The sequence below is a fragment of the Emys orbicularis genome, chromosome 2 (genome assembly GCF_028017835.1).
Source record: "Emys orbicularis isolate rEmyOrb1 chromosome 2, rEmyOrb1.hap1, whole genome shotgun sequence".
NCBI lineage: Eukaryota > Metazoa > Chordata > Testudines > Emydidae > Emys > Emys orbicularis.
In genome coordinates, this window is record NC_088684.1 from 207361838 (window position 1) to 207384796 (window position 22959).

The 22959-nt window shown below is 42.4% G+C and overlaps 1 protein-coding gene across 1 annotated transcript in view; it reads left to right on the forward strand.

Annotated features, from left to right (window-relative positions):
- PDE1C (phosphodiesterase 1C) overlaps positions 1-22959 on the forward strand; it is a 441585-nt gene that overhangs the window by 28800 nt on the left and 389826 nt on the right. The gene's annotated exons all lie outside the window — the stretch shown is intronic.

The window sequence follows — 22959 nt, forward strand, 5'->3', positions numbered from 1 at the left end:
TGATCCTATCTCCCAATCATTGCAAATAGCTAGCCGGCTGAGATTACCTGCATTATGGATATTGAAAGCTCTAGGTCTTTATCCTGCTAGTACTTTGTTCAGTGCTTTAACAATGTTAGAGATTTTAGATATGGAGTTGTTTATGGTCTCCATGCTATTGAAGGAGAACATCTGCTTCTATTTTCATAGTGGGTAACATGTAAATGACTTAGGGGGAGCCTATGTTTCACTGAAAGTCAATGGGACTTAGGCTCCTAAATCATTTAGATGCTGTTGAAAATTTACCCTGGCGTCCATGAAAGAACGCATTGTTAGCTTTGTACCAAAGGTGGTGGCTGTATAAAAACAGTATTTCTTAGTGACCAGAACACTTGCTTCCAGAGTACCGATTGCACTGGCTTTCTGTATTGCACTCAGTTTAATATATTCTGCAGTGAGAGTGTAAAGTGATGTGGCACTATTGCATTCCAGACACAATGGAGAATTGGATGGTCCCACAAAATTGAATGGTGTGCAGTTTTACAACTGAGGCTTTTTTGGAGAGCTAATGACTGGTGCTTTGTATTGGCCATTGGTTCAGTTCTCACTTTTTCATTCTCCAGTCTGGTTGGCTCAGGCTAGATATACTATGGAGATGGCAGGCTCAATGCTTGGAGGGTGGAGGCAACAACCCCCAAGCCCTATTGAGTGAGAGTTATTAATGGACTCAGAAGGGAGTTACACCTAGTGGTACTTCTGAGACAAATATAGAATCATAGGGTTAGAAGGGACCTCAAGGCCAAGAAGCAGGATTTGTTGTGGTTAAACCATCCAAGACAGACTGCTATCCAGTCTTCCTTTGAAAACCTCCAGTGAAGGAGCTTCCATGGCTTCCCTAGCCAGTCTGTTCCATTGTCCTACTGTTCTTATAGTTGGGAAGTTTTCCCTGAGATATGTATTGCACTGCAGGCTGTGCTGGAGTCTGGTGGCTGCTGTGCTGGTGAGAGGGTTGAAAGGAGGAAGTTCTTGGGGTTGCGACAAGGAGACAGAGCACCCCTCTTTAAGGAGGGACAGTGATCCCCTTGTTTAATAAGGAATACTTACCTGGCATGAGTTGGGATACCCAGTCAAGCAACCTAAACCATTGGTGCAAATATGCTGAGCATTTATTTTCTAAGGTGCACAGGAAAAACAGAGGTAACCTATGTTAGTTGCTGAGCTGTGGGCTAGCATTTGTTGCATTTCCTTCAGTTGTTCATGGTCACATTAGTGGTTTTTTGTGCACATTTTGAAGGCTGTTGTGCTGCAGCCACACTTTGAACAACAGCATCATATTTTTAAATAATGCTCTGCAGGGGAATAAAGGTGCCCTCAAGAAATTCACATGGGACCTCATTTACTAGCATTACGAAATTCAAATCCAGGGGGTCACACCCACAGGAGCTTATTGTCAGGCTGTACTTTACCAACAGAAAAAAAGTTTCCATGGTAACTGTGTAATGAATCTGCTGGAAAAAAATTTCCAAGAGGAACTCCCCCCCCCCCCCCCCCGGATTAAACGTTTGTGAAGCTACACAGCTCCGATGCTGTGGCTATAATCCCTCATGGCAATGCCTGAGATTTTTAACATGTCCCATTATTTTCAAAGATATGTACACAAATGAATCCACACAACCAGGTTAATGGATCCAGTTTTAAAGGAAATAATATTCAATACTAGGGCATGTGCTCTCCCTTGCACTTTTTCTTTCCCTTTGCCCAGACACTCAGTGCTGCTGTTCTCTGGCACTTTATAAATCTGTAGTAGCACATTAGTACTGTAACAAATCCAAGTTGTTGATTTTTAGCATCACTCAACATGTTTGTTTCACTTTCCAATATATGAAAAATTCTAAGTTTTCATTTTCTTTCTGTTGCCAAGATACAAGCATTAAATGATTGTCCTCTCTTGTTTCTTAATTGATTGTGTGTGTGTGTGTGTGTGTGTGTGTGTGTGTGTGTGTGTGTGTGTGTGTGTAAAATGCGTGACAAGTTCCCCCCCACCCCCTGCTAGTTCTTTACATTAATAAGTCAGGTCTCCTTTTATTTTCTACTTCTCCAAAGATTCTTTGGGCAGCTGTAGAACTTGTATGATCATATTACAAATACCAAGGAAATTTAATTCTGAGGAACTTAGAGGGGAAAGAATTTTTAGACCAGCTGTTGAAAGCCTTTTTTTTAGCTTTGCTTTTGTTAATAACTTTATTTAACTCAAATGCCTCACAAATAGTTGGGAAAGAGATCTGTTGGTTAAACATTCAGCACCCCTGTATCTTTACGGGATGACAGAGCTTCCTCTCACTTCTCTGATCCACCAATGGCCAAAACAAGGAAGATACAACTTCTTTATGCTGATGTACCTAAAGAAAAAACAGGTAGGAAACACATAGCTATGGATGCTGTCATTATGCATATTGTGTTTTTCTACATCGGCGTGACTTAATGCGGTGTGTCCCTTCTGCAGAATTTGCGGACTCTTCTATCATTGTCAGTCACTTTACAGACCACTTGCTCTTGTTGACTAAATTACTAAATGTCAGTGATCAATAATTGGCATCTTTCAATACCTTTGCTAAGGATGAGGGGTGGACTTAGTCCTCCCATTCATAAAGCACAAGAAGGCAAATACTGTTGAACCGTTCTAAAATTAGTGCATTTTGCTCTGCATTTGTTTTCATTAGGACAGTGTCTGGAAACAGAGGACATTGTCATTCCATTATGTTCTTAATGCTTTTATACAGTGTGGCAGGGAGTCTGGACCTGCTTCCTGTGGAACTAATAAAAACAAACCAGCTCATTTGTGTGGACTCAATGCCTTTATTTTCCATGCATCCCTATAAGAGATGCAGTTAGCATTTGGAATCATCACAATGGCCACTTGCTATTTGCAGAGCAAGCTGTTTGTTAGTGGATGCACTGAAAGGAAATTTAGCAATTAAGTGACAAGTGTGGATGCTGCTGTTCTGCTTCTTAAGGAGAGCCACATCCTATAGAGTTTTAGCCTTTATTTGCAAATATAGCTTATTTTTAATAAGGTCTTTTCAGTACTTTGCAGGAGCGTAACTTGAATGGCATCCTATCATGCTAATTTCAGCAGCTTTTTCCATAATTAGGTTCTATCATTTTAGCTGTGAAGATATTTTTCTATACATTTTTTTTTTTCAGAAGCAGGTAGATAAATTTAGAAACATGGAAATGCAAACACCCATGTGATCTGAATCCTCCATTGCTTCCCCCCCCCCTTTTTTTTTTAATACCTGATTCAGCTGCCTAGTTTGGCCATAATGCATAGAGTGGAGTTTTTTTTCTATCCTTTGAAAATATGGTGGTGTTCCTCAGAAGTTGGTAACTCTCTTGCTTTTGGATTATTGAGCCAAAATGTAGTGTGAATCAGTGTATAAATTTGATTCAAGGTGACATTTCTCAAATCAACCATGCTTCTATTATGCCCACCAACAACCTACGCTGAGTTTGAGTGCTCCGAAATCAGATGAAAAAACATGGACATTCTATGTTTGTTTCCAATGCAGAGTTGAATAGGAAGCAGTTTCAAAATTGAGCCATTCATATTTTCACCTGGATACAAAGCACAGCCCTAGATGATAGGCTTAGGAATAGCATGGAGCTTCGAATCATGGCCTCTCCAGTCTAATATAAGAAAGGTGACTCAAACTTCTAATATAACATGCACTCAAATGAACATGCTCAGTGAATCAATTGATTTTTGACAGTTGGGTGGATGATTGAAACAAAGCAGAAGAACTTCCTTAGAGAAAAACATACATTGATAGGCTCAAACCAAAACTTTGGAGCCAAATCTTGAACTTTTGAGAAAGTTCAGATTCTTTGTAACTGGGTTTCTTTCCAGTGGGATCTAAAATCTAGATCCAGATATTTGAATCCCATAGATCTAGGGGAAGAAGAGTATTTGGGAAATGTAGAGGACACAATACACTTCAGAGAGTTGGGGAGAACCGTCTATAGATGTTCCCCCAGCAGTATTAGAAGCCTCAAACTCTCTCTTTATACAGGAGTGTCCAAAGCCCTAATTTTGTCAGCAGAAGGTGGTAAATTCAATAGTGAATAGTTTCTCTTCTGATCCTCTTTGCTGTTTATTGTAAACTTCATAGTCTGGGACTTCCTCAGTTTTACAGGCTATGAGACTTTATCATTCTCTGGGACATTTGTCATGCCCCAGAATACAGACTGAGGTTCTAACACTCCATAGTATGCGAGAGCTTCTGAGAGAGACTGTGCAGTCTGGAATAGGAGACTACCAGAACCTACAGCATCAGGCAGGGCCCAGCTGTTACAGCCCAGATCTTCTGTGTGGGGGAAATGAAGTGCAAGTAGGGAATTGTTGAAATTACCCAATTGCCCCCAAAGTTTGGGCTTGGATAGGGGCGAGGGTCCAAAGCTGTTAATTTAACCTTAGCTTCACAGACCTTTTGGATTCTCCACCAGTGAATTTGGAGCCACCAGTGTAATTGCAGTAAAAATGGGTTTGTGCAGTTGAATCATGCACCAAGCCAAGCTATTGTCCTGCAAATAACCAACAGAATCCTGGAGTACTGTCTAGCCTGGGATGAGAGCTGCAGCTGCACCAGATATAGGTGCAAAGTTTAGATCTGGAGGCTGGGATTTTCCAAGGAGCCTCAAAGAGTTGGGCACCTAGCTGTCTCAGGTTCCTTTGACAATCCCAATTAGAAGTCTTAAGTGTTGCTGGTTTTGTAAGTGCAGTGTTTTTATTTTACAGAAATGGTTTGCAGCGGCACAGGAGCCAGCAAACAGAGCTGTAAACAGGGGAGTTTGCATGGGAGTTTGCAAGGGGAGTTTGAGGGGAAGACTAAGAGAGCCAGGCTAGTGAAGGGAGTGTGTGGTGGTCTGGCAGTGTTTTGGTGCTCGTTGCTTGGTGTTTTGGTTGGTTTGTGTTTCCCGGACTAACAGGACTTAGGTGGGAAGGCTATGACAGATACAGAGGCAGCAGTGGTAGTGACCCAAGCAGTGGAAGACACAATGAAGATGACTGGATGTGGAAGCTGCGGCATGTACGTGATCCTGGAGGGGGTACCTGAAAAGAGTTTCGTCTACATGAAGTGCCGCCTGAAAGAGCCGATGGAAGAAAAGATCCGAGGATTGGAGATGCAAGTGGAAACTCTGGTTGAGTTTAGAAGGGGGTTCGAGCAGATGATGGAGCAAAGACATGAGGAGTCTGAAGGGAAAAGCTCAGACTTGCAGATGGAAGCAGGACCAAAGAATTCTGAGGGGAGACTGCTGGGTGAGGAAAGTGGACAGTGGAAGCATGTGACTAAGAGAACCAGGCAGAGGAAAAGATGGGCTAGTGAAGGAGAAATAGAGTTCAGGAACAGGTTTGTGGAGTTGGAAAATGAAGAAGGGACACAGCAGGTGGTCACTGAAGGTGAGAGGGCAAGGAAGAAGAGCAGCTAGTCCTATAGGAAGAGGGGAAGAGTCAATGGAGATAACACCAAATATGAGCCCCAGGAGGATACGGGATGGGTTGCGGAGGATTGCAAGGGACAATAGGTATCGAGAGGACTTGCAGCCAGAGGGAACAGGGGATAGATCAGAGAATCGCACCATCACCAGGAAAAGGCAGGTCTACGTGATTGGGGACTCCTTACTGAGAAGAACAGACAGGCCTGTAACCAGAGCTGATCCAGAGAACAGAAGGGTGTGCTGTCTGCTGGATGCTAAGATACGGGATATGGACCTGAGGCTGAAGAGGATCCTAATGGGAGCAGGAAAGAATCCACTGATTGTCCTTCATGTGGGATCAAATGATACGGCTAGATTCTCGCTGGAACGTATCAAGGGAGACTATGCCAGACTGGGGAAGACGCTTAAGGAAATCGAGGCTCAGGTGATCTTCAGTGGGATTCTGCCTGTTCCTAAAGAAGGGCAACAAAGGTGTGACAAGATTATGATGATCAACAGATGGCTCAGGCAGTGGTGCTATAAGGAGGGCTTTGGGATGTATGGCCACTGGGAAGCATTCATGGACAGAGGACTGTTCTCTCGGGATGGACTTCACCTGAGTAGGGAGGGAAATAGACTTCTAGGATGGAGGCTGGCACAACTGATTAAGAGAGCTTTAAACTAGGAATCTGGGGGAGATGGTTGGGAGATGTCCAGGTAATCCCCACGCTGGATTTTAACATTGAGAGGGAAGAAAACGAAGTAAGAAAAGATACAGCTGTGGGTAGGAGAATGGACATAAGGAGGAAGGGTAGTGTAGATACCAGTCTAATAGGTGATACTGGCGGTAGAATGTCTGTGTGTAATCGGGTAAAGAATGTGAGAGAACCCAAACAGCAAAAATTAAGATGTTTGTACATTAATGTGAGGAGCCTAGGTAACAAAATGGAGGAACTAGAGTTTTTGGTGCAGGAAGTGAAACCAGATATTATAGGGATAACAGAAACATGGTGGAATAGTAGTCATGACTGGAGTACAGGTATTGAAGGGTATGTGCTGTTTAGGAAAGATAGAAATAAAGGCAAAGGTGGTGGAGTAGCATTGTATATCAATGTTGAGGTAGACTGTAAAGAAATAAGAAGGGATGGACTGGATAAGACAGAGTCTGTCTGGGCAAAAATCACATTGGGGGAGAAAGCTACTAGAGCCTCCCCTGAGATAGTGCTTGTGGTGTGCTATAGCCTGCCGGGATCCGATTTGGATATGGATAGAGACCTCTTTAATGTTCTTAATGAAGTAAATACTAATGGGAATTGTGTGATCATGGGAGACTTTAACTTCCCAGATATAGACTGGAGGACAAGTGCTACTAGTAATAATAGGGCTCAGATTTTCCTGGATGCGATAGCTGATGGAGTCCTTCACCAAATAGTTGCTGAACCAACAAGAGGGGATGACATTTTAGATTTGGTTTTGGTGAGTAGTGAGGACCTCATAGACGAAATGGTTGTAGTGGACAACCTTGGTTCAAGTGATCGTGAGCTAATTCAGTTCAAACTAAATGGAAGGATAAACAAAAATAGATCTGTGACTAGGGTTTTTGATTTCAAAAGGGCTAACTTTTTAAAAAATTAAGGAAATTAGTCAGGGAAGTGGATTGGACTGAAGAACTTGTGGATCTAAAGGCAGAGGAGGCCTGGATTTACTTCAAGTCAAGGTTGCAGAAACTATCAGAAGCCTGCTGTGACATTGCAGTCTATATGGTTTTATAAAAATATGATAATAAGTGAATATAATGTAACTGGCATATGCTTCATGCAAAAGGTCTCTTGTAAGGTATCATTACAAAGCTTATAATCTACTGAGTGTGATCATCCTATTTGTATAAATGTACCACTCGTGTATCTAAAACTAGAAATATAAAATATAACTCTGAGGGCCTATTGTAATTATGCAAAGTGTGGGCCATTAATGGTGGTTTGGAATCTTGATGACTCCCATTAACCAGGACCATTGTCTGCAGATGGCTGTGTTTACCTGTTAGTCTTCCTGTATATGTGTGTGCTGGCAAGTGGGTAATGAAGTCTTGCAGTGACATGTGATCATGTCATCTGAACTGGAAGCCATCTTTAACCTGGTGCTTTTCCAGTGAGAGGGGCGGGGGTGTGTGTGGAAACCCAGAGAGACAAAGGGTTTCTGCCTTATGCAAAAGATATATAAATGGGTGGAACAGAACAAAGGGAGAGAAGAGCCATCATGAAGAATCCCCTAGCTACCACCTAAGCTGGAACAAGAGCTGTACCAGGGGAAAGAATTGTGCCCAGGCCTGGAAGGTGTCCAGTCTGAGGAAAAAACTTACTGAAGCATCTCTAAGGGTGAGATTATCTGTATTTAGTTTGATTAACCATAGATTTGCACATTTTATTTTATTTTGCTTGGTGACTTACTTTGTTCTGTCTGTTACTACTTGGAACCACTTAAATCCTACTTTCTGTATTTAATAAAATCACTTTTTACTTATTAATTAACTCAGGGTATGTATTAATACCTGGGGGAGCAAACAACGGTGCATATCTCTCTATCAGTATTAGAGGGCGAACAATTTATGAGTTTACCCTGCATAAGGTTTATACAGGGTAAAACGGATTTATTTGGGTTTAGACCCCATTGGGAGTTGGGCATTTGAGTGCTAAAGACAAGCACACTTCTGTGAGCTGTTTTCAGGTAAACCTGCAGCTTTGGGGCAAGTAATTCAGACCCTGGTCTGTGTTGGAGCAGACGGGAGTGTCTGGCTCAGCAAGACAGGGTGCTGGACTCCTGAGCTGGCAGGGAAAATAGGAACAGGGGTAGTCTTGGCACATCAGTTGGCAGCTCCCAGGGGGGTTTCTGTGATCCAACCCCGTCACACCTGCATCCCAAGAAAGGGGAAAAAAACTCATAGGCAGGAGTTGTAGACCAAGCTGGATGAGCGAGCATCTCAGAGAAGTGATTAAGAAAAAGCAGAAAGCCTACAAGGAGTGGAAGATGAGAGGGATCAGCAAGGAAAGCTACCTTAGGAGGTCAGAACATGTAGGGATAAAGTGAGAAAGGCCAAAAGCCTTATAGAGTTGGACCTTGCAAAGGGAATTAAAACCAATAGTAAAAGGTTCTATAGCCATAGAAAGAAGAAGTGGAACCGCTAAACACCGAGGATGGAGTGGCAGTTAAGGATAATTTAGGCATGGCCCAATATCTAAACAAATACTTTGCCTCAGTCTTTAATGAGGCTAATGAGGAGCTTAGGGATAATGGTAGGATGACAAATGGGAATGAGGGTATGGAGGTAGATATTACCACATCCGAGGTAGAAGCCAAACTCGAACTGGCACATGAAATTGCAAGCCCATTAGCAAGAATTTTTAATGAATCTGTAAACATGGGGGTTGTACCGTATGACTGGAGGATTGCTAACATAGTTCCTATTTTCAAGAAAGGAAAAAAGTGATCCGGGTAACTACAGGCCTGTTAGTTTGACCTTCGTAGTATGCAAGGTTTTGGAAAAAAAATTTGAAGGACAAAGTAGTTAAGGACATTGAGGTCAATGGTAATTGGGACAAAATACAACATGGTTTTACAAAAGGTAGATCGTGCCAAACCAACCTGATCTCCTTCTTTGAGAAGGTAACGGATTTTTTAGACAAAGGAAACACAGTGGATCTAATTTACCTTGATTTCAGTAAGGCATTTGATATGGCTCCACATGGGGAATTATTAGCTAAATTGGAAAAGATGGGGATCAATATAAAAATTTAAAGGTGGATAAGGAACTGGTTAAAGGGGAGACTACAATGAGTCATACTGAAAGGTGAACTGTCAGGCTGGAAGGAGGTTACTAGTGGAGTTCCTCAGGGATCGATTTTGGGACCAATTTTATTTAATCTTTTTATTACTGACCTTGGCACAAAAAGTGGGAATGTGCTAATTAAGTTTGCGGATGACACGAAGCTGGGAGGTATTGCCAATACAGAGAGGGACCGGGATATCCTACAGGAAGATCTGGATGACCTTGTAAACTGGAGTAATAGTAATAGGATGAAATTTAATAGTGAAAAGTGCAAGGTCATGCATTTAGGGATTAATAACAAGAATTTTTGGTATAAACTGGGGACGCATCACTTGGAAGTAGCAGAGGAGGAGAAGGACCTCAGAGTATTGGTTGATCACAGGATGACTATGAGCCACCAATGTGATATGGCTGTGAAAAAAGCTAATGCAGTCTTGGGATGCATCAGGTGAGGTATTTCCAGTAGAGATAAGGAGGTGGTAGTACCGTTATACAAAACACTGATGAGACCTCATCTGGAATACTGTGTGCAGTTCTGGTCTCCCATGTTTAAGAAGGGTGATTTCAAACTGGAACAGGTACAGAGAAGGACTACTAGGATGTTCCGAGGAATGGAAAACCTGTCTTATGAAAGGAGACTCAAAGAGCTCGGCTTGTTTAGCCTAACCAAAAGAAGGCTGAGGGAGATATGATTGCCCTCTATAAATATATCAGAGGGATAAATACCAGGGAGGGAGAGGAATTATTTAAGCTCAGTACCAGTGTGGACACAAGAACAAATGGATATAAACTGGCAATCAGGAAGTTTAGACTTGAAATTAGACAAAGGTTTCTAACCATCAGAGGAGTGAAGTTCTGGAACAGCCTTCCAAGGGGAGCAGTGGAGGCAAAAGACATATCTGGCTTCAAGACTAAACTTGATAAGTTTATGGAAGGGATGGTATGATGGGATAGCCTAATTTTGACTTTGACTATTAGCAGTAAATATGCCCAATGGCCTGTGATGGGACACTAGATAGGGTGGGATCTGAATTACTACAGAGAATTCTTTCCTGGGTGTCTGGCTGATGAGTCTTGCCCACATGCTCAGGGTTTAGCTGATCGCCATATTTGGGGTCGGGAAGGAATTTTCCTCCAGGGCAGATTGGCAGAGGCCCTGGGGGGGGTTTCGCCTTCCTCTGCAGCATGGGGCACAGGTCACTTGCTAGAGGATTCTCTGCACCTTGAAGTCTTTAAACCACAAGTTGAGGACTTCAATAGCTCAGACATAGGTCAGGGGTTTGTTACAGGAGTGGGTGGGTGAGATTCTGTGGACTGCATTAATAACAGGAGTACTTGTGGCACCTTAGAGACTAACAAATTTATTAGAGCATAAGCTTTCGTGGGCTACAACCCACTTCTTCGAAAGCTTATGCTCTAATAAATTTGTTAGTCTCTAAGGTGCCACAAGTACTCCTGTTATTTTTGCGGATACAGACTAACACGGCTGCTACTCTGAAACCTGTGGACTGCATTGTGCAGGAGGTCAGACTAGAAGATCATAATGGTCCCTTCTGACCTTAAAGTCTATGAGTCTATGAGTTAGTTCATTTTTGAGTTAAAATTGACAAAAGCACTCTGAGGACTGGTACTGCTGGGTTGTCAGCAATGTAATGCCAGCTTTGTTTTCTACTAACACGTGGAAAACAAAGCGCCTGTGTGTATTCTATACAGGCCAGCCTAATACCTTGTTTGCAGCATGCTTCACTAAGGTTCTTGATTTCTAATGACTTTGCTTATCCAAAGGTCACCATCTGGAACTAGCTCATGTGACTTTTTATTCTGAAGGAACAGCTTGATTATATTTAGAAATGTGAGACTCTCCCTAGAATTCTTTGTGATACTACGTTACAGCATCACACTGAATTTCAATAAGGCAAAATTCACTTGGATTAATCATAAAATGAGTAATAACCAGAAAATAATATTATGATAGTCTGCAAATATCTTTTGACTCGTTAATGGGAAGTCAAGATAGGAAGAGTGACTCAACCTCAGTTATGTGGTTACTTTTCATGAGTTATTCAGCTTTCTTTGCATCTACTGTAGCTGCTTAAAGTGTGTTTCAAGAATTAAAATGGTGTAGTGTTAAAATTGTACAAGTTATAAACTTTACAGCTGAGGTTTAAAGAACACTAAGTGAATGGCAATTCCTATATAAAAAACGTAGTGGATCAGACAAGTGTTCCATCTAGTCCATTAGTCTCTCTCTCTGACCATGGCTGGTAACAGCTGCATCAGCGGAAAATACGAGAAACCCTTTGTGGCCAATTATGGAATATCCTGCTCATTGGGAAGTTTCTGTCTAAGCCCCTCAGAGACTTTTAGATTTTATTATTCCCTACTGCTCAGCCTTGGACTTGACATCCTGGCTTGAGGCAAAGGATGTTGCTCACATCTCAAGCAGGAGTTGTCCGAGGAGAATCAAGGGACAATAAAGTAGTGTCCTATTTTATAGACCTGCCAGAGGGAGTGGTAATGGAGGGTAATTTTTTACCCTGGAGCGAACTCCTTTTAGTAAGAAGCCATCTTGAGGAAGGGTGTGGGGGACCCCTGGACTCAGTGGTGATTGGGAAAGAGGAGCCTGTCAGTTCCTGAAGGGGGAGCTGGGAAGCTAGGCTGAGGCAGCGGAAGGCTGTAGGCACAGGCCGCAGTAGTTGCATTTGCACAACTGGGGGGAAGTCCCTGCCCTTTGTCTGCTGGTCAGCTGGCAAAAGCTGCCACCCTGCCACGTTCCTACACTGATAGCAGCAATAATTTCTGCTCCCACCTGGTTGTGTGGGGTCCAGCTCTTGGAGCTGTACACTGCTGCTCTGAGGATCCTGCTGAGAGGAGCATCTGGCCATTGTCTTTTGCCCCTGCCTGGATAGGAAGCAGGATTAGAAGCTACCAAGGGACATGTGCTCTGTAGAAGCAGCTGTGCCTACTGCCTACAGCTTCCTCAATCTGTCCTTACTTGATTCACTTCTCTCCACCCCCACAAAAGAGGAGGCATGTTGGACAGAACCCCGTATCACAAGGCAGTACCAGAGGTGGAGATTGAGAGAGCAGGAAGGGTAAAAAAGGAGAAACCATTGTGGAAGGTATGACGCTGGCAGACCAGGTGCCAGTTCATGCCAAGGCCCCTGGATCTCACTGAACATTGACAAATGCATTGATGGAAACCAGTCCGCTTGCTTGTGTATTAGTATTGCTAAAATAGATATTAGAATGATAAGAATGTGTTTAGTGTTGAGAGTTTATGAAATGTTTGTAAAATGGTAAAGGTATTAATCCTATTTATAATATCTGTATCTCATATTATAAGGTAATATTTAATTGTTTGCTCTGTAACTGTAGAAATGTTTGATAAAACTGTAAAACCCCACAGTCTGGAGAGAAGCATTACCAAGTGTGTACTACTTGTTTACCACATGAGGGGTCATCTCCTGCCCATCTAAAGAAAGCCTATAGACATCAGGCAAGCCATCGTGGAACATCAGTGGACAAAAGACTTTGTGGTTTGCTCCCCAAATACCCATGAAGTGAAGACTTGCACACAGACCCTTGTCCCATCAGCCTGAGCTTTGGGGTAAAGGGATAAAAAAATCCCTGCATGTTCAACACTTCTGCCGATCAGACCACTAACTTAAGATGCCTAAATATAGACTTAAGCACCTAACTTTAGGCAATCATTGAAAAATATCTTGGTGATACCTTTTATTTCTCAATTTAATTCTTATTTTGACCAGTTATAATAGAATTATCTCAGTGTTCAACATGGGGGATGCTTTTCAGACTAGCAAGAGGATACTTCTTTAAAGTACCAAATCTGGAAAGAAATAGATCTATTATTTTTTATACTTTCGAGTTTCCTGGATGCAGCAAAATTCCTCAGCTGATCACTGAAATCACACTTTGAAACTCAGTTTCCTTTTGTCCACCTTTGTCAGCTGACATCTTCCTTGGGAATGTGTTGTTTTCTCTGTTGTATACGAATCTGTGCTATTATCCTGAGAGCCTAAAGGATTAGTTGATGAAAACATGCAATTAATTCCTTACTCTCTGACTGCTGGGACCTCCAGCAAATGAAAATGTTTGTTCATTGACTTTAGTGAATGTAGTTTGGTTTTTCATCTCATGTGCAATTGGCTTTCAACCCACACTAGTGACTGCTTTCCTGTATTTGTCATTGATGCAAATGGTGACCCCTCTGGACTAAGCCATCTAATTTACAAAAGAATGTGCCAGTACTAAGTTCCTCCAGTGTGAGCTAGATACACATTTGTGACATTCTGGAGTACAATTCAGACCAGTGGGGGGCTGTGTCATTCCTGCCCCACAACCTTGGGTGCCTTACAATGGCTTGCTGAAGTAGCTCCCACCTGGGCCGCTCACAAACATCTTTTCAGGATTCAAGCCACACCCTGAGTATTGGTGTAACTGCAGCCTGCCATTTTCACCTTGGCTTTCACTGGCCTTGTTTCACTGGCCTGTGACCCCAACACCAACCCCAGTCCTGGATTCCCCCCCAGCAGGGCTGGTGCAAGGATGTTTCGCACCCTAGGCGAAACTTCCACCTTGCGCCCTCCCACCCTCCCCAAGCCCTGGGGCAGCTCCCTGCCCCCCCCGCCCTGAGGCGCCCCCCCCCGCGGCAGCTCCCCACCCCCCCCGCCCTGAGACGCCCCCCCCTGCGGCAGCTCCCCACCCCCCCGGCCCGGGGAGCCGTGTGGCAGCTCCCCCCCCAGCCCGGGGAGTCGTGCGGCAGCTCCCCACCCCAGCTCACCTCTGCTCCGCCCCCTCCCCGAGCCCTGCGGCAGCTCCCCACCCCCCCGTCCTGAGGTGCCCCTCCTGCGGCAGCTCCCCCCCGGCCCGGGGAGCAGTGTGGCAGCTCCCCACACCAGCTCACCTCTGCTCCGCCTCCTCCCCGAGCACGCCGTCGCTGCTCCACTTCTCCCACCTCCCAGGCTTGCGGCGCCAATCAGCTGTTTGGTGCCGCAAGCCTGAGAGGGAGAGAAGCAGAGCAGGGCGGCGTGCTCGGGGAGGAGGCGGAGCAGAGGTGGGCGGGGAGCGGTTCCCCATGTGCCCCCCCCCTTACTTGCTGGAGGCGGCCCTCCCCGCGCCCCCCTGCCCTAGTTCACCTCCATTCCACCGCCACCCTGGAGCGCGCTTTTGTCCACCCCCAACTACTTGGCGCCCTAGGCAGCCACCTAGTTTGCCTAGTGGTTGCACCGGCCCTGCCCCCCAGAAATATATGTTCTGTACTGCCAGGTCAGCTCCCAGACAATACAAATATTTTAAGTCCATTATTATCTTAAATAGACTTACCCAGACAATTCAACTTAAAAACACTGGATTAAATAAAATAATAAAGCAAGTTTATTAACTACAAAAAGAAATTTTAAATGAGTACACGTAATGAGGCATAAAAGTTAAAAATGGTTACAAGAAAAATAAAGATAAAACACTTAGCAAACTATATTAGATCAACCAAAATTTCTCACCACATGCTTCCAGCAAGGTTACTGACCAAACTCTTCAGGTCGGGACCCTTCCCCCAAAGTTCAGTGGCTGTTTCCTTTTGTCTTCTCGGGCATAGAGAAAGTGATGGGCAGAGAGAGAGAGAGGAATGTCTTGGAGTGTTTGTCCGCCCCTTTAAAAAACATTTCCAGCTGGAACAAGAGACAGTCTGTGTGGAAAGGTGTTCTCTTCTCTTTCTTTTTCACCTGTTTTGAGCTTCCTTTGTTTTCCCTTGCTGCTTGATGACTCTGTTTACGGCTCAAATGCAAATCAAGGTAAATATACACTTTTGTTCAAGACAGGTCTGTCTTGCTGTGCTACGTGAGTTTTGAACATCATACAGGGAAATCTTGTAACTTCACATACAATGTTGCCACACATTTTATCGGGACAGTACTGATCAGCAAATTGAGTTTTTAAATGATACCGTACAAGGATACCTTGAACAGAGATGAACACAATACTGTAGTGTGTGTGGGTGAATACTGGGGTGTATTCTGTCACAATATTGTGACCTGACTTTGCTCTGCTTTTGGGTCTTCCAGTTAGTGTTGCAAGAGGTCAGGTCCATGGTCTTCTCTCTGAATTCTAAAGAAGTTTTGCATCAGTGTGTTGCTGTTTGTTTGTTTGTTGTATTTGCAGTTGCACAAGTTTCTGTGGTTTCTGTGCTGCTCCAAGCTTCCTTGTGAATCACCATGCTCTCCTGCTATATTTTATATCCATATTTATTGCAACTTCTTCCCAACATTGCCTGCACCGGGCATTGAGGCTGTCAATTAGGTGGTTTGCTGTCTCCTGAGTCACCCAATGCTTCATACTGCTTCAGAAGTTTTGCACATTCTTCGTCTAAGCAGGGTATATAAGTCTTTTGGATTTAGTGGCTGCTTTGTAGACTGCTTTGTAGAAGCAAGTGTAGGCATTTTCAGCAAGAGTATTATGTGGCAGGCACACTATATACTTGTCAGGCAGCTCTGAGTATTATTTTCCAGTCTGCTCTTCTGTATTTTCACCTCAATCTAGGGATAGTGGTTACTGTGGATCATCATTCCTCTCCAAGTAAGAATTGGGGGGGGAGAGAGGAGGGGATGCTGACTGTGTGGGAGGTTTCCAAGAACTCTGCAGGAGGCTGGTAACAGTTGGCTCCCTGCTGAAGTGACCCAACTGAGGTCAGGAGAGTAGCCCTGCTTCCACTGTTTGGAGAGAAAAAGGTGATTGACTGCCTAGGGTCATGTGAGAGAGAGAGAGAGAGAGAGAGAGATCATTTATAGAAATCTAGGAGATCCAGTCCATTTTTATCAGATTCTCTGTAGCTCTTATAACGTCCCAGTGAGGCGAAGTACTTGGTAAGGTCTCCACATAATCAGTATCTGATTTCATATAAATGGATCTGCCATATTTCCATGAAGATTGTGACTAACAATGTTGTAGCCTCTTATTGTCAGCCTACTGGCAAGGAAAGAATCAATATGTGTTTCTTGGAGACAGATAAAGTTGACTTTGTGACAGGCTGCAAAATCCTCTATTACTGACTTTTATTGAGCACTTTTCAGCTGATAGCCCCTCAACGTTGAGTTGAAAGATGGAAAGCCAAGAACCAACAAGTACCACTCCAGTACCACTGTATCCAGGATCCGGATTGTCCAGATTTGATCTACTATTTGCTGCCCAAAGGGTAGTCACGGGGTTCACAGTGAGGATGTAGCAGCATTGTGCTTGTGTTTATTGAGCATATTTAATCACTCTTTAATTTTTCAGAGTAGAACTGTACTTTAAGGGCCTTATTCTCCACTGCCTTGTGTCATTATTTGCACCTGTGTGGGTGTAAAATGCTACCAGCTCATAATATTCCCCCTCACTCTTGTACTAGTGGTAGCATTTTATTCTCCTAGCACAGGTGCAAAGACTACACGGAGTTCAAGGCTGTAGAGATGCATGCTCTGAAAGTACAAGGTAGTATCCCTTTTTAACAAGGATTTTTCTTTCCAAGTGCCTGGAAGTGCTGCTGGCTGATAGAGTGCTGTGAAATTAACTCTACAGGAATGGGATAGGCTGACTAGTGGTCAAAATTTTTCTTTTTCAGTGTTCTGAGAAAAAAGTTAGAATTTTTTCCATGGAAAATTTTGACAAACCTTATTTTTTAAGTGGTCCACAGGGAATAAATATTCCACTATCTGACCAGCTCTACCCATAATGTCAGATTATGAATACACTTTAATTGGAGTCGTAGTCCTAAAATCTCTTGCAATCCTTTGACAATGTATTGTTTCAGTTTTTGCCAACTGCAGGCATGACAGAGTGGAAAAATCTGCGTCTTTTTCTCTTGCTTTCATTCTTAATTTAACAGCTGCATCTTGAGCCACTTGAAATTCGTCGTCTCATGCAGAGATCGTCTGATGTATGAGGCTGTACAGTGGAAATGTTTCTTATTTATTGGTGTCAGATTAGTGCATTCCCAAAGGCACACAAACAGCTGTCAGTGCGCTGTAACCTGATTGTGTTAAATAAATTTGAAGTAAACACCTGAAATTGTGAGGCTGAGCAATAATTTCAGAGTACTACTCTCCTAGGGCCTGACCCAAATCTCCTGGAAGTGGAATGGAGTATTTCCATTGACTCTAAGAGTTGGACTAGGCACTTTCACTATGGTAGTAAAGCTGGACTTTTAGGCTATGTCTACACTTGCTATTTAAAGCGCAAAAGGTCTCTTTTTTGTGCTAAAACCGCGGGAGCGTCTACACTTGTTAATGACTTTTTGTGGTGAAACTCAGAAGTGTCACTGCAAAAAGAAAACCACCTTCACGAGAGGCATACAGCTCTTACCACTGTTGTTTTTGCGCTGTTGTGAAAGTGAAGACACGTTCTACCAGTGTAAACACCTTTTGGCCGCCGAAGGATATCCCACAGTTCCAAAAGTGACCATTCTGGCCAGCATCTCCGCTGCTCTGACGCTAGGTAAACGGACGTCCGCCCCTCCCCCTGTAAGCCCTGGGAAGTTTGAAACTTCCTTTCCCTTTGCTTGTAGATGTGGCAGGGAAAGCAGCCAGACAGCAGGTTTTTTTTTAAAAAATGCCACAAAAGAAACAAGGAAGTAATGGGGCTGTTGGGACATGAAGCAGGGCAGCACGGGGCACTGAGCAGGAACCCAGAATGCCTTCCACTCACCTCCCCCCCCTTCCCACAAGACCTATCGAGAGAGCTGCACTGTGGGATAGCTGCCCTACAGCACTGCTCTCATCCTCGATGGAAGTGCTGCTAGTGTAAACACTCTCTGACGCCTGAGGAATTAAGTGAGTACACAAACCAGCGCTTTTCTTTCACTGGTTCCCTATCACCGGTTAAACTTACAGCGCAAAAACTCTGCAAGTGTAGACATACCCTTAGATAAAACCATCTCTCTTGCTTTCAGTCTCTGTGTGATTGAGACCTCTTCCTGTTCATCACTACATTGTCCTGAAATGTCAGTAGATTTTTAGAATATTTACCAATAGACTGACTCTGTTTGGTCCTTATGCAGGTGCGAAGGGCGGGAGGGGGAAACTGCAAAGTGCCCTCAACTCCCTATGTATAAAAGCCAGCCGTAATTGCAGTCCCTATGCTCAGGGAAGCACAGTCTGTTCTCTTTGTACTCTCCAAAGGGGCTCATGACACTGGGGATTAAAGAGGTGGAAGTAGGGTGACCAGATGTCCCGTTTTTAAAGGGACAGTCCTGTTTTGGGGGACTTTTTCTTTTACCTATTACCCCCTGTCCTGTTTTTTCACAGTTGCTATCTGGTCACCCTATGTGGAAGTAGGCCCCACCCTATGAAGGGCTGTACTAGTAGGCATCTCCTTATGCATGCCCGGAGCTCTGGGATGTTTTCTGCTCATAGAATGTCTGTAATAGTCAGAATTGGTTAACACCTCCCCCACTTTTTCAGGCAAACCAGTAAATAAAATCTGACTCTGTCTATGGGGAATGGATAAATTGGCACAAAATAAATTAATTGCTTTTCTCCTGTTACACGTATACTGGCCTTGCTTCTCTGCTACTCTTTTATTTTGTGTTCCTAGTCTTTCAGTTCTGAAAACATTTTCATGTTTGTTAGTGGAACACAGATGGTGTGAAATCTTGTGCTTGTAGAGTCAGTGGATGTGCTTTCAAGGATGCACACTTAAGTTACCTGAGGGAGCAAAGCGTCTTCCACAGTAAATTAACTTTGAATCTGACTGATCTACAGTTTAATTTCCTTTCATATAGAAAACATTTAATCTGTTAGCATATTTGACAGTTTTCTTTCAATGATTGAGAAGGTATAGCATGTAATGCGCGTAAAGGCAGCTAAGCAGAGAGCCTGCACATATTTTCCCAGATACATTTAGAATTGGGTTTGAAAACATGAGATAGAATGTGCCTCTCTTTCACCATTTGTACATAGAGATGATAATAATTGTCTGTTACAGGAGTATTTTGAAATGGAACCATGTCTATAAAGTGATTTGTGATCTTCAAAAGGAAGGCATTGAGGAAATGCAAAATATTATTATATAATGATTACATCTGTGAGAAATTAAATTAACGCGGTGCATTTTCCATCTAAATAACTTAAGTTTTAATAACTGAGCAGGCTTTTTAGTCCATAGAGGTGTACATCATTCTGATATACATTTTTTTAATCAGCAAAATATTAGCATATTACATAGATTCAACACTCACTACTCCATAAGTTAGTGTCTCTGCTGACTCCTTTTCCTGTATTACACCACCCGCTCTACTGCTGGTTACAGTTGTGGCAATGCAGCTCATTGAATTGCTGAAATTATTGAATGGTACTGTACTCGAGCATAAAAGAAATCCTAGGAGAGCTAAAAATGTTAGCTAGAGTTAGGTAGGGAACAAACTGTTCTTTGATTCAGAGACTGTGGGACCAGCTCACTTAGCTTTCCATAGATCATGTGCATGGAATTTAAGTAGTGATGAGTGAACTTCAAAAGCTTTAGAGGTTCCCGTTCAGATAAAGTTTCTATGGTTATCTGAATGATCGGAGCTGCTTTGGTCTCAATACTGGACTGAAAATTGCACAAGGAGCAATTGTCTAATGAGATCGTCCCATGCTTCTGGTTGGATCAGAAATTCCACAAGAATAGCTTTTTAAAATCATATTCTGGTTCTTTTGCTTATGGTCCTGGTTACTGAAAAATAGGCTAGTATGACCTAAAATAAATAGATATGATTATCTCAATGTCTGCAGTATTGCCTTGTATTTTTCCCATACTTATTATTCTAGGAAATAACTTACTTAGTTCCAATACTAACTGTTAAAAGTTATGTAGTTATATCAAGCAGTTGGCAAGCTTTTAAGGAAAGGTGCATGAAAATGAGAAAAAGGGTGTTTTAACCTCAAAGAAAATTCTGTTCAAATTTTGCACGAATTGTGTGCTTATATGTATGTGTGAGAAGTGTTCTTCATTTATCTAAAGCTGTGTGTCCATTTCTAATATTTTTGTGTTTAGTTCTTGATAAAGTGATTTGTGGCTTTTGTTTTTTGGCATCTCATTTGTTAAATGGCAAAGTGGGGAAGATGTGCAGTTGTCTTCATCTGTCAGTCTGAGTGAGTTATTACTACAAATTGGTATATTTTTCTTTGAATTGTACTAGAGATTTTTGACAAAGAACTTTTGACAGCTTGATTGATTGAGGAGGCATACTGTTGAAATTGCTACCTTTTTAAATAAAAAAAAATGGAGATAATATGCTTGTCCAGTGAAGTTAAAAATTTGAGAACCTGTTTAATATGTAAACTGGCATACAATGCACATATATTTGAGTAGTCCATTTTAGTCTGAGAACAAACTGTGCATATAATATATTTACCATTGCAATAATAACAAACCGAAAGGGTACAACTTCTGGCCATTGTGATGGGTGGTTGCATAACATAGTGCTTTTGATATGAGGGACTCTGATTGGAACTGATATGTTGCTGCCCATTAAGACGGATGACCATAGATAGCAGGGGAATGTTAGCCCAATTTTCACTGTAATGAGAATAACTTACTGTACATTTACTGTCTATAGCAGCTCTTTCTCTCTCTTAAGGAACCCAAATTGCTTTATAAACTACACAGATAATACAAAAGCGAGCACTGATATTTAACCACCTCTGGGGTGGAATGCAGAAGTTAAGGAACAAGTGTATATGTGCACAGCTTAGCACAAAAACAGTTTAGGTCTGCACAAGGGAAATTCTATGAGTTTTTGCACTAACAGTGTAAACACCATCTTGAAAGCCACATGTCATCCATTAGAGACCAACACAAGACCATATGATCTAAGTATCCAGTCACATGGCACAAATACTACCGTGCAATATGAATAGCACTATAATGGAAGTGATAGTCCCAGTGCTAACTCAATTGCGATCTATCCATAGCCAGTATTATGTTGGAATAACCATTTGTTGAACAACAAATATTTTTGTACAGTGTAAAGCCCTGATCCTAAGCTGGTGTAAATTGATGTATTTGTCCTGTAGTCAGTAGGGGTACACTGACTTTCACCAGCTAAAGGTCTGGTCCTAAAAGTCTGTTTGATAATTCATGAATAGAAAAAGCGGCACTATGAAAAGTTGGCCCTAGTGTGGACCCATTTAGTGATATCCCCAAATCTTCTCCTCTTCTTCCTTGCCTTGTGCAATGGTTCTGCAACTAAAAGACCTCTGCACCTGTTGGGGAGTGAGTAGGATTGATTTGAGATCAATAGAAGCTAAGTGACTATAGGTGTATCTATGCTACTTATGTGGTCCCCCTTACTGCTGTATCTGACATCTCACAATCTTAATGTAGTTATCCTCACAACAACCCTGTGAGGTAGGGAAGTGCTATTATCTCCATTGTACAGATGCGGAACTGAGGCAAAGAGAGGCTAAATGACTTTCCCAAGGTCATGTAGGAAATCCATGTCAGACCAGGGACTTGAAACAGATTATCCAAAGTCCTCCACTAGTTCCCTAACCACTGGACCAACTTTCCTGACGCAGAAGATAGAAGTAGTAAAAAAGAAAGTAAAATAAAAATCTGAGGGTGAAATCCTCGGAATTTTGCCATTGACTTCAGGGCCAGGATTTCAGACTCTGAATCGAAGTCCCTCAGCCATCATTCATCAATGTCACTTTTCTATAATGAAGTAAATATTACCTCATGATTTGCATATTAGGTTCTGGGAGGAGATTATCTGAAAATTGCAAATCATTTGTCTGTGCATTACTCTTACTAATGTTAATGGAAGTTAGGCATGTGTATGGAGAATAGACCCCCAAATGCCATATGTTCTTCTCTACATGAGCTGTAGCAGTTTACTAGTGTTGTTCTGGGACTTTCCCCAGTTTGCTTGGAATTTATTGCTGTAGTGGTAGCATTAACACTATATTTTAAAAGGGGAGTTGGCTTTTTAATTGTAAATCCAGACATCATTCTTAGCTACAGTACGTTACGGTCCAATTTGCAAACATGGAAGCCTCAAGTTAGGTGTCCAATTACTTGTTTCAGGTGTCCAAATGAGCATTCAAGATTTAGGGGCTAATTTTCAAAGTTATTGATCACACCATTTGAAAATCAGACCCTCATTATTTTGAATTGCATCAGGCTTATGCTTGGTTTTAAAAATCATCCGAGAGCACAACATAAAAGGGGTAGGTTGTGGTTGAAGAATGGATGTGAAGAAATAGACTTAAAGATGACGTGACATTACGTATTACCATAGAAATACAAGCAATCTCCTTGGGTGTGCATGGTGATTTACTTTCTTAGACCTTTAAAAGTTAACTTCTTTCCCACATTTGATTAACAAAGTATCCCCAAGTATTTTCTCCCCAAGCATTTGTCAGGTTTTTGAGTTAAATAGTTTTTAGGGCTTGTCTACACTACCGCTTAAGTCAATTTAACTTGCGTTGCTCAGGGGTGTGAAAAAACACCCCTCTGAGCAATGTAAATTACAGTAACTCCTCACTTAACGTTGTAGTTATGGTCCTAAAAAATGCGACTTTATGCGAAACGATGTTGAGCGAATCCAATTTCCCCATAAGAATTAATGTAAATAGGGAGAGTTAGGTTCCAGGGAAATGTTTTTTGCCAGACAAAAGACATTATATACATATACAGTATAAGTT